Here is a 9,038-nt window from a genome sequence, read left to right as displayed (position 1 = left end):
TAGGTGCAGAGTTGTCGATTAAACCAGCGCGTAAATGCTCACTCATGTATCTAGGAGCAGCCAGCGGTGCACTGAACTTGAGCCTCAGTCATTTACTTCGACACTGTTATCACGGAAGTAATTTCTGTTGCTTAGTGGAGCTGACTGGAAAGTTTCAGAATAGATCAGACGGAAACTAAACTAGTGTGCCTAATTAACCCGGCCAGTAAGTTCCTAATTGTTTCCTTGATTGTCGGGCATCGTGCGATGATTGCCTATTTATCTGTAACCAAAATTTACTGATCAACTTTTCATTAAGGACTCTAGAAGGTTCTATGTGCAAGTAAAGTCAGTGATTACTCAAAGCCTGTCTATATAGCATGAATACGAGACTAGTGCCAATTAAATATGCGTCCCATATAACGTTCCTCCAAGGCCTTCTTTAAGCACAGGATGGACAAAATGTTGGATACCAACTACTTTGTGAAATATTTGTGGACGAATGTCTTCAAACTGGTTCTATCTAGCTTACAATTTTCACTGTAAATGAACATGATATTAGAACTCATTGCATTCATTCCTAAAATATGTGTAGTCAAGCGTCCAAATCCTAAAAAAAATATTTTCGGTGGTTTCAACTTAATTAGCTCAATTGCAATCGTCGCTTAAAGCACTTAGTGGTAAATAATGCATAGTCTGTCTTTCCATTCTTTTCTTTTATATATATGTACAGTGTGGCAATACACTATTGGTTTCGTAAATTGTACGCATGCTATAATTTCGTTAGATAGCAACACATTTGCGCATTTTTCTTTCTTATTTCGGTGTATCTGCGCGTTATGGTCTTGACCACTCTGCTATGTTTAGTGCGATAAGTATCCCAGTGAAGTGTGTAATAAACATTCCATTTTGGAACCTTCAAAACCTATTTAACATAATTGTAGAATATAAAGCAAAATGAAGCAGTTGGATTCTACACAAATGTATCTGCTTCCTTATCGATCTGAAAGTTGTGCGATATATTAAAGGGTATATTTATTATTGTAATGATGTCGCGAAAATGACGTATATTATCCCCTTGATGTCTTTATGGGACTTCCTGTGGAGACATGTTTTTTGCTTGACTTTAGGAGGTGATTTGTAACGGATGTCTATGGGACTTTCCATACATCTTAAGTTGGAAATATCTTAAATTAACAAAGGATGTCGACTGTGTTTTCAGAGATGCTGACTACGCTGTTTCTAAATGTATCTTTATTTATTGCTTCAGTCACTTGGCTGCAAGGTTTTTCGTTAAGTGACTTAAAGGGAGTACCGTCGCTATATTATTGGCTATTCATTTTTTGCGTTAAATGAAAGTCCTAGGCTCCTAAACCCTAAAAAATATAGTGACAAGCAGGTAGTGTCCAAAACCCGAGGTCTATGACGTGTTTCCGGCTCCCGAAATCGCTTCCCCCGCATTCAACCAGCAGAAGCATAGCCTTTAAGATCCGCAATCAAAATCCAGAGGGCGTTTACAGCCAGTTTCTGACTCATCAGACAGAAGCATAAACCTGTCAGCAGTCGAGAAAAGCAAAAGACTTAAAGTATTGGTGGCAAAAAAAAGCAGGGAAGAGATTGATACGACTGGACCAGTTACAGGCATAGGTAGCGGTACAAGGAAGAAAGAGTAGTTTTGAGGAAGAGAAAAAAAAAAGATTCAGGCGATATATGCAAAAAGACTAGCATGAAAAGAATGTGTGGCATACCTTATTAACTCAAGCAGGCTAGGTGACTGTCACCGCCCCGTTCCAAAGGGGATGCCAATAAATCATCATCATCGTCGGTTCCGTTTCTAGGAGACTACAGTACTATGTCGTGAAGTCACGACACACTAGAGCTATTTCGGGAGAACTGAAGGGGAACTGAACTGAACTTCACTATGGCCATAACATTTTGGAACTGACTTGTTTTCAGCCTGCTATTATGTTTTGACTGAGAAATACATTCAATTTCTTCTGTGAGGCACGCAAATAATTGCTGTGGCATATTATTTTATTGCACAACACTGGGTACAGTAGCTAACCAAGTGAGGGAGCCATTCACTATAGCCATAACACTATACTGACGGGGAACAGCAGCCGACGCAGAACCTGAGTAATGAACCCACGAGCTTTCTGTCTGGTTTCAAGGCGCCGCGGATAAGGGTTGGGTTCGTAATTGTGATGCCCCGGGTTCGAATCGCATCGTGACAATGCTCTTTTTTTTTTAACGTTGCTGCATTATTATTTTGCTCGTTTGACTCCTGCCGTGCTTGTTCTTTTGTCCTCACCACCACGTCTGATACAGAGGGCCGGAGGACTCCTTCCAAGGGGAGGGACGCGTTGTGTAGCTGCAAGGAGATTGGGTTGGGGGATTTAGGTAGACACCGCTTTAGCGGCCGCAGACCAATCAATAATGCGTTGTTACGCTATTACTGAAACGGGCCTCCCCCCCAACCACTGACTATCCAAACTCTGCGCACATAACATGCGATGGAACCCGTCATAATAGTTTTTGGACTTTTATGACGAGCCCCCTCATTGCAGTGAGTGTCATTTATTGTTTTACCTACGCTGGTTACACGACTGTAGCTACCCCGACAGCGCAAATGCATCATCAATAAGTTTCCGGGATGTTAGCATCAGGACATTCGTACATCTAAGAATGTCCTGCGCTAATCCTAAAAGGCTCCTGATCAGATCCATTCGCCCGTGCCAATTAACATACCAGGTACATAATTGGAGGACCATTTTAAGATGATGTCAGGATGTGTTCCAAGGCAGTACTGCTTGACACTGTGATTAGATGACAAGCAATTATTCACAAATTGGGGTAATATGTGTATCACGCAGCTTTGATATGGGGACCCATATTGTAAGGCTCCGTTTTGATTTTTGTGCGTTTTCATGGACTCTGATATGTTAGAAATTTGGTGCGTTTTTTGTTTATTGCCACCATCAAAACGCAATTTGGTATCAAACGCACCTCCGGCACAGCACCACCTATACAAGCTAGCTTTAGATAGTGGCTTTTTGTTGCTTCAAGAGAGCCATCGGTGTGAGGTGCGAATTATAATAATAATAATGATAATTACTATTATTATTATTATTATTATTATTATTATTATTATTATTATTATTATTATTATTATTATTATTTCATACAATATATTCTTTAATTTTTTTTGCAGCGTGCCATTTGCATCTCGTTTTTGGTTATATTCAATTTCGTTTGGGCAAGCATGAAGCTCCCAAATATAAACACCTAGAAGCAAGCGCCTGAGAATTTCGCTCGTATATATGTCAAATCAGGTCCGCGATAGGTCCATCAGTGGATGTTGTGTTTAAATATTATCGTAGGCATGGTGTCGTAGGCATGGTAGGCACGTGGTACCATTTTGTCTGCCTCTGTCCGCGCTGATATGGCGCCCGATAGTGAAGGTTCTCTGCAGGGAGGGCAACGAAGGGCTGGCATGACTGTGTCTCATAGAGTAGGGTGAGCTGATCGCTATGATAAAATTATCCTACTCAGGGATGGTGCACGCTGTTTCAGACGCCGCGCTGTACTATGTGCATAAAGAACCTAGAGAAGTTGTCCTCGTACGCTGCTCATTCGCGATGTATTTAGTTGCAGTTCGTCTAGATTTGTTGCGGAAAAGAAACTATAAGCTGGCTTTTAGTGCTCAGGCAAAGACGAATGCGCAGCAAGTGGGCGCAAAGTCAGGCGAAGTGCAATGTCAGGCCCATTTTGTCTGCTGATGCAGAAGACGACACGCAGACTGCTCTGATTGGCTACTGCCCAGTCAACCAAATGCAGCGCCCGTTGTCACGCCTCTCCCCGACTCTACATTCGTGTCTGCACGAGCCTGTACCAAATATAGGTAAATAAAAAAGCCCTACCTAGTGAAGATCGCGGATCATAGCACATCGCAGGATGACGGAGAGCCTCATCATTCGAGGCATTCAGAATTATGTGGGCAACGAACTAAGTGGCCAAGCAATGAACTACTATTTGGTCACGTACCAGTGCGTCTGACAAGCAGAAATAGTACACTTATTTTCTCGTTACGCGCAAAACAAGAGCGTGAATGCAAAATCAAACAGCGCGTACAACGTGTGACTTGTGCCTTGAAAGGATGAAAGTGCGAGGAGGCCGAAAACATGTCATATTGTTCGGAAGCCATACCAAGTGCGCGCTCCCGCGCACCATCTCCTAGGCTGGAGCGCGCCGAATGCATCTGTTCTTGATGTGTGGGCGCTCTGTCCGTTGTATATCTGTCGTACAGCAGGTGCTGCGACCTTAATTGACATTATGGAAAACAGCGTGCAAAAGGCCCTGGCATATGTCTGTAAAACCTGCGCAGCATGTCCCCATAATGTCCCCACGGACATGCAAGGGATGTCCGCAAGACACGGGAAAGTTCGGCCACACGCTCATGTCAGGGACGTCCGCAAGACATATTCGACGCATCCCTAGGATATCAATGTCCTGGCTGTGGATATTCATAGTGTCACGTGGTGGTGACGTTGAAGAAAGAACACAGTAGCAATACTGTGAACAAGAAAACTAACTTTTATTGGGCGAACCTGTGCCTACAAAACAGGCTACACTTATAGCGCAACGATAGCGGCGAACACGCTCGGCGATCGTCGAAAATCTGCTCAGCGGGTCAAGCGCGTCGGCTTTTATAGAGCAGTCGTCGAATGTTCCAGACTAATCGTTTGGACCCGCGTGCTTTCCACAAAGTTCTACACCATTCGCGCTACGCGATGAAATCAGATAACACAAGGCTCGGCGACAACAGACTGCGGATACAAGCATCGATAACTTTCCAGAAACTTCGGTACATGCAAGCGCGTCCCGCGCTGTGCGATAAGATTTGTTAGGCGGCGAAACGGGGTCGCCCGATAAATATAAGTACACGTGTCAATACCCCCCTCTTAAAAAGCATCGTCCCGATGCTACAAATATAAGAGAGGGAAACACAAAAGGACACTTATTAAACATAATTAACAAAACAACGAAAAGAAATCAAGTCCAAAGGTCAGTTACGCGAAGTCCCAACGTTCGTCAACACTCGTGGTACGGCTTGAGTCGCACAACGTGGACAATTTCAGGTCGTGAGCGGCGCCGCTGTGACAGCGAAATGCCGTCTGGCACGACCTCATAGTCCAGTGCGCCAATACGTCGGATGATCTTGTACGGTCCGAAATAGCGACGCAAGAGCTTCTCGCTCAGTCCTCGTCGGCGTATAGGGGTCCAAACCCAAACACGGTCACCGGGCTGGTACTCGACAAAGCGTCGTCGGAGGTTTTAGTGTCGGCTGTCGGTCCTCTGCTGGCTCTTGATTCGCAGACGGGCGAGCTGTCGGGCTTCTTCGGCGCGCTGGAGGTAGCTAGCGACGTCAACATTCTCTTCGTCAGTTACGTGCGGCAGCATGGCGTCGAGCGTCGTCGTCGGGTTCCTGCCGTAAACCAGCTTAAACGGCGTGATCTGTGTTGTTTCTTGCACCGCCGTGTTGTAAGCGAATGTTACGTACGGCAGGACGGCATCCCAGGTCTTGTGTTCGACGTCGACGTACATCGCTAGCATGTCGGCGAGGGTCTTATTCAGCCGCTCCGTAAGACCATTCGTCTGCGGGTGGTAGGCCGTGGTTCTCCTGTGCCTTGTCTGACTGTATTTCAGAATGGCTTGGGTGAGCTCCGCTGTAAAGGCCGTTCCTCTGTCGGTGATGAGGACTTCTGGGGCGCCATGTCGAAGCAGGATGTTTTCGACAAAGAATTTCGCCACTTCGGCTGCGCTACCTTTCGGCAGTGCTTTAGTTTCAGCGAAGCGGGTGAGGTAGTCTGTCGCCACGACGATCCACTTATTTCCGGTTGTTGACGTCGGAAAGGGTCCCAGCAAGTCCATCCCGATCTGCTGGAATGGTCGGCAAGGAGGCTCGATTGGCTGTAGTAATCCGGCTGGCCTTGTCGGCGGTGTCTTGCGTCGCTGACAGTCTCGGCATGTTCTGACATAACGGGCGACGTCGGCGGTCAGGCGCGGCCAATAATACTTTTCTTGTATCCTCGATAGTGTCCGGGAAAAACCGAGGTGTCCAGCGGTCGGATCGTCATGTAGGGCGTGCAATACTTCTGGACGAAGTCCTGACGGGACAACAAGAAGGTAGTTGGCGCGGACTGGTGAAAAGTTCTTCTTCACGAGGAGATTGTTTTGAAGCGTGAAGGAAGATAATCCGCGCTTAAATGCCCTGGGGACAACGTCGGTGTGCCCTTCCAAATATTCCACCAGGCCTTTTAGCTCCGGGTCTGCCCGCTGCTGTTCAGCGAAGTCTTCCGCGCTTATCATGCCAAGGAAGGCGTCATCTTCGTCATCTTGCGGCGGCGGGTCAATGGGGGCGCGTGATAGGCAATCGGCATCGGAGTGTTTTCGTCCTGACTTGTAGGTTACAGTGATGTCGTATTCTTGTAGTCTGAGGCTCCACCGTGCCAGTCGTCCTGAAGGATCCTTTATACTCGCTAGCCAACACAACGCGTGATGGTCACTGACGACTTTGAATGGCCTGCCATAAAGATAAGGGCGAAATTTAGCTGTAGCCCAAACGATGGCGAGGCATTCCTTTTCGGTTGTAGAATAGTTGCCTTCCGCTTTTGACAGCGACCGGCTAGCGTAAGCTATCACCTGTTCGACTCCGTTTCTCCTCTGGACTAGAACGGCACCGAGGCCTAGGCTACTGGCGTCAGTATGGATTTCTGTATCGGCGTACTCGTCGAAGTGCGCAAGTACCGGCGGCGACTGCATGCGTCGTTTGAGTTCTTCAAATGCGTCGGCCTGCGGCGTTTCCCACTTGAACTCAACATCACATTTAGTTAGACGTGTCAACGGCTCGGCGATGCGTGAAAAGTCCTTGACAAAGCGCCTGTAGTAGGCACACATGCCAAGGAATCTACGCACTGCCTTCTTGTCGGTGGGCTGCGGGAACTTTGCGATGGCAGCTGTTTTCTGGGGGTCGGGGCGTACTCCGGATTTACTGATGACGTGGCCTAGGAACAGAAGCTCGTCGTAAGCGAAGCGGCATTTTTCTGGCTTCAGAGTGAGCCCTGATGACTTGATGGCCTCTAGTACTGTGGCAAGCCGCCTAAGGTGATCGTCGAAATTTCCGGCGAATACAACGACGTCATCCAAGTAAACGAGACAGGTCTGCCGTTTCAATCCCGCTAAAACCGTGTCCATCACGCGCTGGAACGTTGCAGGCGCCGAGCACAGTCCAAATGGCATAACCTTGAACTCGTAGAGGCCGTCTGGGGTGATGAAGGCGGTCTTTTCGCGATCTCTTTCGTCGACTTCTATTTGCCAATAGCCAGACTTGAGGTCCATCGAGGAGAAGTACTTAGCGTTGCAGAGCCGATCCAATGCGTCGTCTATCCGTGGAAGGGGGTATACGTCCTTCTTCGTGATCTTGTTCAGACGACGATAATCGACGCAGAAACGTAGGGTTCCGTCCTTTTTCTTCACCAGCACAACAGGGGATGCCCATGGGCTTTTCGACGGCTGGATGATGTCGCGCAGCATTTCGTCGACTTGTTCTCTTATAGCTTCGCGTTCTCGCGGCGAAACTCGGTAAGGGCTTTGGCGGAGTGGTCGAGCGTACTCCTCGGTGATTATGCGATGCTTGGCGACTGGTGTTTGTCGAATCCTCGATGTCGTCGAAAAGCAGCTTTTGTATCGTCGGAGCAGACTTCTGAGCTGCTGTTGCTTAATCACTGGGAGACTTGGATTAATGTCGTAGTCTGGTTCGGGAACCATGGTCGTCGGGGTAGATGCGGCGGAATCCGAGAGGACAAACGCATTACTTGTTTCCAGAATTTCCTCGATGTACGCGATCGTCGTGCCCTTGTTGAGGTGCTTGAACTCCTGGCTGAAGTTTGTCAGCAACACTTCAGTTTTCCCTCCATGCAGTCGAGCGATCCCTCTTGCGACGCAAATTTCACGGTCTAGCAGTAGACGTTGGTCGCCTTCGATGACGCCTTCTACGTCAGCGGGTATTTCGGTGCCGACCGAAATAACAATGCTGGAGCGGGGCGGGATGCTCACTTGGTCTTCGAGCACATTCAAGGCGTGGTGACTACGAGGGCTCTCCGGCGGTATCGCTTTATCTTCCGACAGCGTTATTGACTTCGACTTCAGGTTGATGATTGCGCCGTGTTGGTCCAGGAAGTCCATACCGAGAATGACGTCTCGTGAACACTGTTGGAGGATAACGAAGGTGACAGGGTAAGTCCGGTCGTGAATGGTAATTCTTGCCGTGCACATTCCTGTCGGCGTAATCAGGTGTCCTCCAGCGGTCCGAATTTGAGGGCCTTCCCATGCAGTCTTAACCTTCTTCATCTGGACGGCGATGTGTCCACTCATGACTGAGTAATCGGCGCCTGTGTCGATTAAGGCGGTGACTGCGTGGCCGTCTAGAAGCACGTCGAGGTCGGTGGTTCTTTGTCTTGCGTTGCAGTTGGGTCTTGGCGTCGGATCACGGCTGCGTCGTGTTGAATTGAAGCTAGTACGTCGCGTCGTGAAGTCGTCTTTCGTCGGTGCGGTCTTGGCTTCCTGACTTCCTCGGGACGGCGGCGCGTCGTCATTATGTCGTCGAGATGGTTTCTTCGGCGCTTTCGTCGGCGGCGGAGGATCTTCGTCAGTTCGACGAACAGCAACCGCACCTCCATCGGTTGCTGCTTTTAGTTTTCCGGATATGGGCTCGCTGACCGGCCCCGGGCTGGGCCACTGTATGGTCGGCGCTGCGGCGACAGGTAGCGGCCTGGTGATGGCGAACGCGACGGTCGTCGAGAGCTCCATTGAGTAGCGGCGAGGTAGTCGGCGATGTCACGTGGGCGCTCTCCAAGCTGTGGACGCGGCGCGTTAACGGCGAAACCTCGCAGTCCCATCTCTCGGTATGGGCATCGTCGGTAGACGTGACCTGCCTCTCCGCAGTGGTAGCAGAGCGGGCGGTGGTCAGGAGCGCGCCAAACGTCAGTCTTCCTCGGGTA

Source organism: Dermacentor andersoni, chromosome 5 (assembly GCF_023375885.2).
Source record: "Dermacentor andersoni chromosome 5, qqDerAnde1_hic_scaffold, whole genome shotgun sequence".
NCBI lineage: Eukaryota > Metazoa > Arthropoda > Arachnida > Ixodida > Ixodidae > Dermacentor > Dermacentor andersoni.
Note: the sequence above shows the minus strand (reverse complement) of the source record.